The following is a 15,261-nucleotide window of genomic DNA, read 5'->3' as shown; positions in this document are numbered from 1 at the left end:
AATTTTACTTTATGCACTTCCTCTGTAATCCCTCCTGGAAATGTAAGAATTTTACTTTATGCACTTCCTCTGTAAATCCTCCTGGAAATGTAAGAACTCTACTTTATGCACTTCCTCTGTAATCCCTCCTGGAAATGTAAGAACTCTACTTTATGCACTTCCTCTGTAAATACTCCTGGATATGTAAGGAATCTACTTTCTGCACTTCCTCTTTAATTCCCCCTGGAAATGTAAGAACTTTACTTTATCCACTTCCTCTGTAATCCCTCCTGAAAATGTTAGAATTTTACTTTATGCACTTCCTCTGTAAATCCTCTTGGAAATGTAAGAACTCTACTTTGAGCACATCCCCTGTAAATCCTCCTGGAAATGTAAGAACTCTACTTTCTGTACTTCCTCTGTAAATCCTCCTGGAAATGTAAGAACTCTACTTTGTGCAAATCCCCTGTAATCCCTCCTGGAAATGTAAGGACTCTACTTTCTGCACTTCCTCTTTAATTCCCCCTGGAAATGTAAGAACTTTACTTTTTGCACTTCCTCTGTAATCCCTCCTGGAAATGTAAGGACTCTACTTTCTGCACTTCCTCTGTAAATCCTCCTGGAAATGTAAGAACTCTACTTTCTGCACTTCCTCTGTAAATCCTCCTGGAAATGTAAGAACTCTACTTTGTGCATTTCCTCTTTAATTCCCCCTGGAAATGTAAGAACTTTACTTTATGCACTTCCTCTGTAAATCCTCCTGGAAATGTAAGAACTTTACTTTGTGCACTTCCTCTGTAAATCCTCCTGGAAATGTAAGGACTCTACTTTGTGCACTTCCTCTTTAATTACTCCTGGAAATGTAAGAACTTTACTTTGTGCACTTCCTCTGTAATTCCTCCTGGAAATATAAGAACTCTACTTTATGCTCTTCCTCTGTAATCCCTCCTGGAAATGTAAGAACTCTACTTTATGCACTTCCTCTGTAATGCCTCCTGGAAATGTAAGAACTTTACTTTATGCACTTCCTCTGTAATCCCTCCTGGAAATGTAAGAATTTTAGTTTATACACTTCCTCTGTAAATCCTCCTGGAAATGTAAGAATTCTACTTGGTGCACATCCCCTATAATCCATCCTGGAAATGTAAGGACTCTACTTTCTGCACTTCCTCTGTAATCCCTCCTGGAAATGTAAGAACTTTACTTTGTACACTTCCTCTGTAATCCCTCCTGGAAATGTAAGAACTTTACTTTTTGCACATCCTCTATAATCCCTCCTGGAAATGTAAGAACTCTACTTTGTGCAAATCCCTTGTAATCCCTCCTGGAAATGTAAGGACTCTACTTTCTGCACTTCCTCTTTAATTCCCCCTGGAAATGTAAGAACTTTACTTTATGCACTTCCTCTGTAAATCCTCCTGGAAATGTAAGAACTCTACTTTCTGCACTTCCTCTTTAATTCCCCCTGGAAATGTAAGAACTTTACTTTATGCACTTCCTCTGTAATCCCTCCTGGAAATGTAAGGACTCTACTTTCTGCACTTCCTCTGTATATCCTCCTGGAAATGTAAGAATTTTACTTCATGCACTTCCTCTGTAATCCCTCCTGGAAATGTAAGAATTTTACTTTATGCACTTCCTCTGTAAATCCTCCTGGAAATGTAAGAACTCTACTTTATGCACTTCCTGTGTAATCCCTCCTGGAAATGTAAGAATTTTACTTTAGGCACTTCCTCTGTAATCCCTCCTGGAAATGTAAGAACTTTACTTTATGCACTTCCTCTGTAAATCCTCCTGGAAATGTAAGAACTCTACTTTCTGCATTTCCTCTGTAAATCCTCCTGGAAATGTAAGAACTTTACTTTATGCACTTCCTCTTTAATTCCCCCTGGAAATGTAAGAACTCTACTTTGTGCACTTCATCTGTTATCCCTCCTGGAAATGTAAGAACTTTACTTTATGCACTTCCTCTATAATTGCTCCTGGAAATGTAAGAACTCTACTTTGTGCACTTCATCTGTTATCCCTCCTGGAAATGTAAGAACTTTACCTTATGCACTTCCTCTGTAAATCCTCCTGGAAATGTAAGAACTTTACCTTATGCACTTCCTCTGTAAATCCTCCTGGAAATGTAAGGACTCTACTTTGTGCACTTCCTCTGTAATCCCTCCTGGAAATGTAAGAACTTTACTTTTTGCACATCCTCTGTAATCCCTCCTGGAAATGTAAGAACTCTACTTTGTGCAAATCCCCTGTAATCCCTCCTGGAAATGTAAGGACTCTACTTTCTGCACTTCCTCTTTAATTCCACCTGGAAATGTAAGAACTTTACTTTATGCACTTCCTCTGTAAATCCTCCTGGAAATGTAAGAACTCTACTTTCTGCACTTCCTCTTTAATTCCCCCTGGAAATGTAAGAACTTTACTTTATGCACTTCCTCTGTAATCCCTCCTGGAAATGTAAGAATTTTACTTTTTGCACTTCCTCTGTAATCCCTCCTGGAAATGTAAGAGCTCTACTTTGTACACATCCCCTGTAATCCCTCCTCGAAATGTAAGGACTCTACTTTCTGCACTTCCTCTGTAAATCCTCCTGGAAATGTAAGGACTTTACTTTATGCACTTCCTCTGTAATCCCTCCTGGAAATGTAAGAACTCTACTTTATGCACTTCCTCTGTAATCCCTCCTGGAAATGTAAGAACTTTACTTTATGCACTTCCTCTGTAAATCCTCCTGGAAATGTAAGAACTTTACTTTATGCACTTCCTCTGTAATCCCTCCTGGAAATGTAAGGACTTTACTTTATGCACTTCCTCTGTAATCCCTCCTGGAAATGTAAGAACTCTACTTTATGCACTTCCTCTGTAATCCCTCCTGGAAATGTAAGAACTTTACTTTATGCACTTCCTCTGTAAATCCTCCTGGAAATGTAAGAACTGGACTTTATGCACTTCCTCTTTAATTCCCCCTGGAAATGTAAGGACTTTACTTTATGCAATTCTTCTGTAATCCCTCCTGGAAATGTAAGAATTTTAGTTTATACACTTCCTCTGTAAATCCTCCTGGAAATGTAAGAATTCTACTTTGTGCACATCCCCTGTAATCCATCCTGGAAATGTAAGGACTCTACTTTCTGCACTTCCTCTTTAATTCCCCCTGGAAATGTAAGAACTTTGCCTTATGCACTTCCTCTGTAAATCCTCCTGGAAATGTAAGGACTCTAATTTGTGCACTTCCTCTGTAATCCCTCCTGGAAATGTAAGAACTTTACTTTTTGCACATCCTCTGTAATCCCTCCTGGAAATGTAAGAACTCTACTTTGTGCAAATCCCCTGTAATCCCTCCTGGAAATGAAAGGACTCTACTTTCTGCACTTCCTCTGTAAATCCTCCTGGAAATGTAAGAATTCTACTTTGTGCACTTCCCCTGTAATCCATCCTGGAAATGTAAGAACTCTACTTTATGCACTTCCTCTGTAATCACACCTGGAAATGTAAGAATTGTACTTTATGCACTTCCTCTGTAAATCCTCCTGAAAATGTAAGAACTCTACTTTCTGCACTTCCTCTTTAATTCCCCCTGGAAATGTAAGAACTTTACTTTATGCACTTCCTCTGTAAATCCTCCTGGAAATGTAAGAACTCTACTTTCTGCACTTCCTCTTTAATTCCCCCTGGAAATGTAAGAACTTTACTTTATGCACTTCCTCTGTAATCCCTCCTTGAAATGTAAGGACTCTACTTTCTGCACTTCCTCTGTAAATCCTCCTGGAAATGTAAGAATTTTACTTCATGCACTTCCTCTGTAATCCCTCCTGGAAATGTAAGAATTTTACTTTATGCACTTCCTCTGTAATCCCTCCTGGAAACATAAGAATTTTACTTTATGCACTTCCTCTGTAATCCCTCCTGGAAATGTAAGAGCTCTACTTTGTGCACATCCCCTGTAATCTCTCCTCGAAATGTAAGGACTCTAATTTCTGCACTTACTCTGTAAATCCTCCTGGAAATGTAAGCACTTTACTTTATGCACTTCCTCTGTAATCCCTCCTGGAAATGTAAGGACTTTACTTTTTGCACATTCTCTGTAATCCCTCCTGGAAATGTAAGAACTCTACTTTGTGCAAATCCCCTGTAATCCCTCCTGGAAATAAAAGGACTGTACTTTCTGCACTTCCTCTGTAAATCCTCCTGGAAATGTAAGAACTCTACTTTGTACATTTCCTCTATAATTACTCCTGGAAATATAAGAACTTTACTTTATGCACCTCCTCTGTAATCCCTCCTGGAAATGTAAGGACTCTACTTTCTGCTCTTCCTCTTTAATTCCCCCTGGAATTGTAAGAACTTTACTTTATGCACTTCCTCTGTAATCCCTCCTGAAAATGTAAGAATTTTACTTAATGCACTTCCTCTGTAATCCCTCCTGGAAATGTAAGAATTTTACTTTATGCACTTCCTCTGTAAATCCTCCTAGAAATGTAAGAACTCTACTTTATGCACTTCCTCTGTAATCCCTCCTGGAAATGTAAGAACTCTACTTTATGCACTTCCTCTGTAAATACTCCTGGATATGTAAGCAATCTACTTTCTGCACTTCCTCTGTAATTCCCCCTGGAAATGTAAGAACTTTACTTTATCCACTTCCTCTGTAATCCCTCCTGAAAATGTAAGAATTTTACTTTATGCACTTCCTCTGTAAATCCTCTTGGAAATGTAAGAACTCTACTTTGAGCACATCCCCTTTAAATCCTCCTGGAAATGTAAGAACTCTAATTTCTGTACTTCCTCTTTAATTCCCCCTGGAAATGTAAGGACTTTACTTTTTGCACTTCCTCTGTAATCCCTCCTGGAAATGTAAGAATTTTAGTTTATACGCTTCCTCTGTAAATCCTCCTGGAAATGTAAGAATTCTACTTTGTGCACATCCCCTGTAATCCATCCTGGAAATGTAAGAACTCTACTTTATGCACTTCCTCTGTAATCACACCTGGAAATGTAAGAACTTTACGTTATGCACTTCCTCTGTAAATCCTCCTGAAAATGTAAGAACTCTACTTTGTGCACATCCCCTGTAATCCCTCCTGGAAATGTAAGGACTCTACTTTCTGCATTTCCTCTGTAAATCCTCCTGGAAATGTAAGAACTTTACTTTATGCACTTCCTCTGTAATCCCTCCTGGAAATGTAAGAACTTTACTTTATGCACTTCCTCTGTAATCCCCCCTGGAAATGTAAGAACTCTACTTTATGCACTTCCTCTGTAATCCCTCCTGGAAATGTAAGAACTTTACTTTATGCACTTCCTCTTTAATTCCCCCTGGAAATGTAAGAACTCTACTTTGTGCACTTCATCTGTTATCCCTCCTGGAAATGTAAGAACTTTACTTTTTGCACATCCTCTGTAATCCCTCCTGGAAATGTAAGGACTCTACTTTCTGCACTTCCTCTTTAATTCCCCCTGGAAATGTAAGAAATTTACTTTATGCACTTCCTCTGTAAATCCTCCTGGAAATGTAAGAACTCTACTTTCTGCACTTCCTCTTTAATTCCCCCTGGAAATGTAAGAACTTTACTTTATGCACTTCCTCTGTAATCCCTCCTGGAAATGTAAGGACTCTACTTTCTGCACTTCCTCTGTAAATCCTCCTGGAAATGTAAGAATTTTACTTTATGCACTTCCTCTGTAATCCCTCCTGGAAATGTAAGAATTTTACGTTATGCACTTCCTCTGTAATCCCTCCTGAAAACGTAAGAATTTTACTTTATGCACTTCCTCTGTAATCCCTCCTGGAAATGTAAGAGCTCTACTTTGTGCACATTCCCTGTAATCCCTCCTGGAAATGTAAGGACTCTCCTTTCTGCACTTCCTCTGTAAATCCTCCTGGAAATGTAAGAACTTTACTTTATGCACTTCCTCTGTAATCCCTCCTGGAAATGTAAGGACTTTACTTTATGCACTTCCTCTGTAATCCCTCCTGGAAATGTAAGAACTCTACTTTATGCACTTCCTCTGTAATCCCTCCTGGAAATGTAAGAACTTTACTTTATGCACTTCCTCTGTAAATCCTCCTGGAAATGTAAGAACTCTACTTTATGCACTTCCTCTTTAATTCCCCCTGGAAATGTAAGGACTTTACTTTATGCACTTCCTCTGTAATCCCTCCTGGAAATGTAAGAATTTTAGTTTATACACTTCCTCTGGAAATCCTCCTGGAAATGTAAGAATTCTACTTTGTGCACATCCCCTGTAATCCATCCTGTAAATGTAAGGACTCTACTTTCTGCACTTCCTCTTTAATTCCCCCTGGAAATGTAAGAACTTTACCTTATGCACTTCCTCTGTAAATCCTCCTGGAAATGTAAGGACTCTACTTTGTGCACTTACTCTGTAATCCCTCCTGGAAATGTAAGAACTTTACTTTTTGCACATCCTCTGTAATCCCTCCTGGAAATGTAAGAACTCTACTTTGTGCAAATCCCCTGTAATCCCTCCTGGAAATGAAAGGACTCTACTTTCTGCACTTCCTCTGTAAATCCTCCTGGAAATGTAAGAACTCTACTTTGTACATTTCCTCTATAATTACTCCTGGAAATATAAGAACTTTACTTTATGCACCTCCTCTGTAATCCCTCCTGGAAATGTAAGGACTCTACTTTCTGCTCTTCCTTTTTAATTCCCCCTGGAATTGTAAGAACTTTACTTTATGCACTTCCTCTGTAATCCCTCCTGAAAATGTAAGAATTTTACTTCATGCACTTCCTCTGTAATCCCTCCTGGAAATGTAAGAATTTTACTTTATGCACGTCCTCTGTAAATCCTCCTGGAAATGTAAGAACTCTACTTTATGCACTTCCTCTGTAATCCCTCCTGGAAATGTAAGAACTTTACTTTATCCACTTCCTCTGTAATCCCTCCTGAAAATGTAAGAATTTTACTTTATGCACTTCCTCTGTAAATCCTCTTGGAAATGTAAGAACTCTACTTTGAGCACATCCCCTGTAAATCCTCCTGGAAATGTAAGAACTCTACTTTCTGTACTTCCTCTTTAATTCCCCCTGGAAATGTAAGGACTTTACTTTATGCACTTCCTCTGTAATCCCTCCTGGAAATGTAAGAATTTTAGTTTATACGCTTCCTCTGTAAATCCTCCTGGAAATGTAAGAATTCTACTTTGTGCACATCCCCTGTAATCCATCCTGGAAATGTAAGAACTCTACTTTATGCACTTCCTCTGTAATCATACCTGGAAATGTAAGAATTTTACTTTATGCACTTCCTCTGTAAATCCTCCTGAAAATTTAAGAACTCTACTTTGTGCACATCCCCTGTAATCCCTCCTGGAAATGTATGGACTCTACTTTCTGCATTTCCTCTGTAAATCCTCCTGGAAATGTAAGAACTCTACTTTATGCACTTCCTCTGTAATCCCTCCTGGAAATGTAAGAACTTTACTTTATGCACTTCCTCTGTAATCCCTCCTGGAAATGTAAGAACTCTACTTTATGCACTTCCTCTGTAATCCCTCCTGGAAATGTAAGTACTTTAGTTTATACACTTCCTCTGTAAATCCTCCTGGAAATGTAAGAATTCTACTTTGTGCACATCCCCTGTAATCCATCCTGGAAATGAAAGGACTCTACTTTCTGCACTTCCTCTGTAAATGCTCCTGGAAATGTAAGAACTTTACTTTATGCACTTCCTCTTTAATTCCCCCTGGAAATGTAAGAACTTTACCTTATGCACTTCCTCTGTAAATCCTCCTGGAAATGTAAGGACTCTACTTTGTGCACTTCCTCTGTAATCCCTCCTGGAAATGTAAGAACTTTACTTTTTGCACATCCTCTGTAATCCCTCCTGGAAATGTAAGGACTCAACTTTGTGCAAATCCCCTGTACTCCCTCCTGGAAATGTAAGGACTCTACTTTCTGCACTTCCTCTTTAGTTCCCCCTGGAAATGTAAGAACTTTACTTTATGCACTTCCTCTGTAAATCCTCCTGGAAATGTAAGAACTCTACTTTGTAAATTTCCTCTATAATTACTCCTAGAAATGTAAGGACTCTACTTTCTGCACTTCCTCTTTACTTCCTCATGGAAATGTAAGAACTTTACTATATGCACTTCCTCTGTAATCCCTCCTGGAAATGTAAGCACTTTACTTTGTGCACTTCCTCTGTAAATCCTCCTGGAAATGTAAGGACTCTACTTTGTGCACTTCCTCTTTAATTACTCCTGGAAATGTAAGAACTTTACTTTGTGCACTTCCTCTGTAATTCCTCCTGGAAATGTAAGAACTCTACTTTGTGCATTTCCTCTTTAATCCCTCCTGGAAATGTAAGAACTGTACTTTATGCACTTCCTCTGTAATCCCTCCTGGAAATGTAAGAATTTTACTTTATGCACTTCCTCTGTAAATCCTCCTGGAAATGTAAGAACTCTACTTTCTGCATTTCCTCTGTAAATCCTCCTGGAAATGTAAGAACTTTACTTTATGCCCTTCCTGTGTAATCCCTCCTGGAAATGTAAGAACTTTACTTTATGCACTTCCTCTGTAAATCCTCCTGGAAATGTAAGAATTTTACTTTATGCACTTCCTCTGTAATCCCTCCTGGAAATGCAAGAACTTTACTTTATGCACTTCCTCTGTAAATCCTCCTGGAAATGTAAGAACTTTACTTTATGCACTTTCTCTGTAATCCCTCCTGGAAATGTAAGAACTTTACTTTATGCACTTCCTCTGTAATCCCTCCTGTTAATGTAAGAACTTTACTTTATGCACTTCCTCTGTATATCCTCCTGGAAATGTAAGGACTCTACTTTGTGCACATCCCCTGTAATCCCTCCTGGAAATGTAAGGACTCTACTTTCTGCACTTCCTCTTTAATTCCCCCTGGAAATGTAAGAACTTTACTTTATGCACTTCCTCTGTAATCCCTCCTGGAAATGTAAGAATTTTACTTTATGCACTTCCTCTGTAAATCCTCCTGGAAATGTAAGAACTCTACTTTCTGCATTTCTTCTGTAAATCCTCCTGGAAATGTAAGAACTTTACTTTATGCCCTTCCTGTGTAATCCCTCCTGGAAATGTAAGGACTCTACTTTCTGCACTTCCTCTTTAATTCCCCCTGGAAAGGAAAGAACTTTACTTTATGCACTTCCTCTGTAAATCCTCCTGGAAATGTAAGAATTTTACTTTATGCACTTCCTCTGTAAATCCTCCTGGAAATGTAAGAACTCTACTTTGTGCACATCCCCTGTAATCCCTCCTGGAAATGTAAGGACTCTACTTTCTGCACTTCCTCTTTAATTCCCCCTGGAAATGTAAGAACTTTACTTTATGCACTTCCTCTGTAAATCCTCCTGGAAATGTAAGGACTCTACTTTGTGCACTTCCTCAGTAATACCTCCTGGAAATGTAAGGACTCTACTTTCTGCACTTCCTCTTTAATTTCCCCCGGAATTGTAAGAACTTTACTTGATGCACTTCCTCTGTAATCCCTCTTGGAAATGTAAGAATTTTACTTTATGCACTTCCTGTGTAATCCCTCCTGGAAATGTAAGAATTTTACTTTGTGCACTTCCTCTGTAAATCCTCCTGGAAATGTAAGAATTTTACTTTATGCACTTCCTCTGTAAATCCTCCTGGAAATGTAAGAACTCTACTTTGTGCACATCCCCTGTAATCCCTCCTGGAAATGTAAGAACTCCACTTTCTGCACTTCCTCTGTAAATCCTCCTGGAAATGTAAGAATTTTACTTTATGCACTTCCTCTGTAATCCCTCCTGGAAATGCAACAACTTTACTTTATGCACTTCCTCTGTAAATCCTCCTGGAAATGTAAGAACTTTACTTTATGCACTTCCTCTGTAATCCCTCCTGGAAATGTAAGAACTTTACTTTATGCACTTCCTCTGTAATCCCTCCTGGAAATGTAAGAACTTTACTTTATGCACTTCCTCTGTAATCCCTCCTGGAAATGTAAGAACTTTACTTTATGCATTTCCTGTGTAAACCCTCCTGGAAATGTAAGAACTCTACTTTCTGCACTTCCTCTTTAATTCCACCTGGAAGTGTAAGAACTTTACTTTATGCACTTCCTCTGTAAATCCTCCTGGAAATGTAAGAACTTTACTTTGTGCACTTCCTCTGTAATCCCTCCTGGAAATGTAAGAACTTTACTTTATGCACTTCCTCTGTAATCCCTCCTGGAAATGTAAGGACTCTACTTTCTGCACTTCCTCTTTAATTCCCCCTGGAAATGTAAGAACTTTACTTTATGCACTTCCTCTGTAATCCCTCCTGGAAATGTAAGAATTTTAGTTTATACACTTCCTCTGTAAATCCTCCTGGAAATGTAAGAATTCTACTTTGTGCACTTCCTCTTTAATTCCCCCTGGAAATGTAAGAACTTTACTTCATGCACTTCCTCTGTAATCCCTCCTGGAAATGTAAGAACTCTACGTTCTGCACTTCCTCTTTTATTCCCCCTGGAAATGTAAGAACTTTGCTATATGCACATCCCCTGTAATCCCTCCTGGAAATGTATGGACTCTACTTTCTGCATTTCCTCTGTAAATCCTCCTGGAAATGTAATAACTTTACTTTATGCACTTCCTCTGTAATCGCTCCTGGAAATGTAAGAACTTTACTTTATGCACTTCCTCTGTAATCCCTCCTGGAAATGTAAGAACTCTACTTTGTGCATTTCCTCTATAATTCCTCCTGGAAATCTAAGAACTTTACTTTATGCACTTCCTCTGTAATCCCTCCTGGAAATGTAAGAATTTTACTTCATGCACTTCCTCTGTAAATCCTCCTGGAATTGTATGGACTCTACTTCATGCACTTTCTCTGTAATCCCTCCTGGAAATGTAAGAACTTTTCTTTATGCACTTCCTATGTAAATCCTCCTGGAAATGTAAGAATTTTACTTTATGCACTTCCTCTGTAAATCCTCCTGGAAATGTAAGGACCCTACTTTCTGCACTTCCTCTCTAATCCCTCCTGGAAATGTAAGATCTTTACTTTATGCACTTTCTCTGTAATGCCTCCTGGAAATGTAAGAACTTTTCTTTATGCACTTCCTATGTAAATCCTCCTGGAAATGTAAGGACTCTACTTTCTGCACTTCCTCTTTAATTCCCCCTGGAAAGGAAAGAACTTTACTTTATGCACTTCCTCTGTAAATCCTCCTGGAAATGTAAGAATTTTACTTTATGCACTTCCTCTGTAAATCCTCCTGGAAATGTAAGAACTCTCCTTTGTGCACATCCCCTGTAATCCCTCCTGGAAATGTAAGGACTCTACTTTCTGCACTTCCTCTTTAATTCCCCCTGGAAATGTAAGAACTTTACTTTATGCACTTCCTCTGTAAATCCTCCTGGAAATGTAAGGACTCTACTTTGTGCACTTCCTCTGTAATCCCTCCTGGAAATGTAAGGACTCTACTTTCTGCACTTCCTCTTTAATTTCCCCCGGAAATGTAAGAACTTTACTTTATGCACTTCCTGTGTAATCCCTCCTGGAAATGTAAGAATTTTACTTTGTGCACTTCCTCTGTAAATCCTCCTGGAAATGTAAGAATTTTACTTTATGCACTTCCTCTGTAAATCCTCCTGGAAATGTAAGAACTCTACTTTGTGCACATCCCCTGTAATCCCTCCTGGAAATGTAAGAACTCCACTTTCTGCACTTCCTCTGTAAATCCTCCTGGAAATGTAAGAATTTTACTTTATGCACTTCCTCTGTAATCCCTCCTGGAAATGCAAGAACTTTACTTTATGCACTTCCTCTGTAAATCCTCCTGGAAATGTAAGAACTTTACTTTATGCACTTCCTCTGTAATCCCTCCTGGAAATGTAAGAACTTTACTTTATGCACTTCCTTTGTAATCCCTCCTGGAAATGTAAGGACTCTACTTTCTGCACTTCCTCTGTAAATCCTCCTGGAAATGTAAGAACTTTACTTTCTGCACTTCCTCTGTAATCCCTCCTGGAAATGTAAGAACTTTACTTTATGCACTTCCTCTGTAATCCCTCCTGGAAATGTAAGAACTCTACCTTGTGCATTTCCTCTACAATTCCTCCTGGAAATGTAAGAATTTTACTTTATTCACTTCCTCTGTAAGTCCTCCTGGAAATGTAAGAACTCTACTTTGTGCACATCCCCTGTAATCCCTCCTGGAAATGTAAGGACTCTACTTTCTGCACTTCCTCTTTAATTCCCCCTGGAAATGTAAGAACTTTACTTTATGCACTTCCTCTGTAAATCCTCCTGGAAATGTAAGGACTCTACTTTGTGCACTTCCTCTGTAATCCCTCCTGGAAATGTAAGGACTCTACTTTCTGCACTTCCTCTTTAATTTCCCCCGGAAATGTAAGAACTTTACTTGATGTACTTCCTCTGTAATCCCTCTTGGAAATGTAAGAATTTTACTTTATGCACTTCCTGTGTAATCCCTCCTGGAAATCTAAGAATTTTACTTTGTGCACTTCCTCTGTAAATCCTCCTGGAAATGTAAGAATTTTACTTTATGCACTTCCTCTGTAAATCCTCCTGGAAATGTAAGAACTCTACTTTGTGTACATCCCCTGTAATCCCTCCTGGAAATGTAAGAACTCCACTTTCTGCACTTCCTCTGTAAATCCTCCTGGAAATGTAAGAATTTTACTTTATGCACTTCCTCTGTAATCCCTCCTGGAAATGCAAGAACTTTACTTTATGCACTTCCTTTGTAAATCCTCCTGGAAATGTAAGAACTTTACTTTATGCACTTCCTCTGTAATCCCTCCTGGAAATGTAAGAACTTTACTTTATGCACTTCCTCTGTAATCCCTCCTGGAAATGTAAGAACTTTACTTTATGCACTTCCTGTGTAAACCCTCCTGGAAATGTAAGAACTCTACTTTCTGCACTTCCTCTTTAATTCCACCTGGAAGTGTAAGAACTTTACTTTATGCACTTCCTCTGTAAATCCTCCTGGAAATGTAAGAACTTTACTTTGTGCACTTCCTCTGTAATCCCTCCTGGAAATGTAAGAACTTTACTTTATGCACTTCCTCTGTAATCCCTCCTGGAAATGTAAGGACTCTACTTTCTGCACTTCCTCTTTAATTCCCCCTGGAAATGTAAGAACTTTACTTTATGCACTTCCTCTGTAATCCCTCCTTTAAATGTAAGGACTCTACTTTCTGCACTTCCTCTTTAATTCCCCCTGGAAATGTAAGAACTTTACTTTATGCACTTCCTCTGTAAATCCTCCTGGAAATGTAAGAACTCTACTTTATGCACTTCCTCTTTAATTCCCCCTGGAAATGTAAGGACTTTACTTTATGCACTTCCTCTGTAATCCCTCCTGGAAATGTAAGAATTTTAGTTTATACACTTCCTCTGTAAATCCTCCTGGAAATGTAAGAATTCTACTTTGTGCACATCCCCTGTAATCCATCCTGGAAATGTAAGGACTCTACTTTCTGCACTTCCTCTTTAATTCCTCCTGGAAATGTAAGAACTCTACTTTCTGCATTTCCTCTGTAAATCCTCCTGGAAATGTAAGAACTTTACTTTATGCACTTTCTCTGTAATCCCTCCTGGAAATGTAAGAACTTTACTTTATGCACTTCCTCTGTAATCCCTCCTGGAAATGTAAGAACTCTACTTTATGCACTTCCTCTGTAATCCCTCCTGGAAATGTAAGAACTTTACTTTATGCACTTCCTCTTTAATTCCCCCTGGAAATGTAAGAACTCTACTTTGTGCACTTCACCTGTTATCCCTCCTGGAAATGTAAGAACTTTACTTCATTCACTTCCTCTATAATTGCTCCTGGAAATGTAAGAACTCTACTTTGTGCACTTCATCTGTTATCCCTCCTGGAAATGTAAGGACTCTACTTTCTGCACTTCCTCTTTAATTCCCCCTGGAAATGTAAGAACTTTACCTTATGCACTTCCTCTGTAAATCCTCCTGGAAATGTAAGGACTCTACTTTCTGCATTTCCTCTTTAATTCCCTCTGAAAATGTAAGAACTTAACTTTATGCACTTCCTCTGTAATCCCTCCTGGAAATGTAAGGACTCTACTTTCTGCACTTCCTCTGTAAATCCTCCTGGAAATGTAAGGACTCTACTTTGTGCACTTCCTCTGTAATCCCTCCTGGAAATGTAAGAACTTTACTTTTTGCACATCCTCTGTAATCCCTCCTGGAAATGTAAGAACTCTACCTTGTGCAAATCCCCTGTAATCCCTCCTGGAAATGTAAGGACTCTACTTTCTGCACTTCCTCTTTAATTCCCCCTGGAAATGTAAGAACTTTACTTTATGCACTTCCTCTGTAATCCCTCCTGGAAATGTAAGGACTCTACTTTCTGCACTTCCTCTGTAAATCCTCCTGGAAATGTAAGAATTTTACTTTATGCACTTCCTCTGTAATCCCTCCTGGAAATGTAAGAACTCTACTTTGTGCACTTCATCTGTTATCCCTCCTGTAAATGTAAGAACTTTACTTTATGCACTTCCTCTGTAAATCCTCCTGGAAATGTAAGAACTCGACTTTATGCACTTCCTCTTTAATTCCCCCTGGAAATGTAAGGACTTTACTTTATGCACTTCCTCTGTAATCCCTCCTGGAAATGTAAGAATCTTAGTTTATACACTTCCTCTGTAAATCCTCCTGGAAATGTAAGAATTCTACTTTGTGCACATCCCCTGTAATCCATCCTGGAAATGTAAGGACTCTACTTTCTGCACTTCCTCTTTAATTCCCCCTGGAAATGTAAGAACTTTACCTTATGCACTTCCTCTGTAAATCCTCCTGGAAATGTAAGGACTCTACTTTGTGTACTTCCTCTGTAATCCCTCCTGGAAATGTAAGAACTTTACTTTTTGCACATCCTCTGTAATCCCTCCTGGAAATGTAAGAACTCTACTTTGTGCAAATCCCCTGTAATCCCTCCTGGAAATGAAAGGACTCTACTTTCTGCACTTCCTCTGTAAATCCTCCTGGAAATGTAAGAACTCTACTTTGTACATTTCCTCTATAATTACTCCTGGAAATATAAGAACTTTACTTTATGCACCTCCTCTGTAATCCCTCCTGGAAATGTAAGGACTCTACTTTCTGCTCTTCCTCTTTAATTCCCCCTGGAATTGTAAGAATTTTACTTTATGCACTTCCTCTGTAAATCCTCCTGGAAATGTAAGAACTCTACTTTATGCACTTCCTCTGTAATCCCTCCTGGAAATGTAAGAACTCTACTTTATGCACTTCTTCTGTAAATACT

Source organism: Phyllobates terribilis, unplaced genomic scaffold (assembly GCF_046119375.1).
Source record: "Phyllobates terribilis strain yellow unplaced genomic scaffold, ASM4611937v1 Scaffold_152__1_contigs__length_4461920, whole genome shotgun sequence".
NCBI lineage: Eukaryota > Metazoa > Chordata > Amphibia > Anura > Dendrobatidae > Phyllobates > Phyllobates terribilis.
This window is presented reverse-complemented; position numbering follows the sequence as displayed.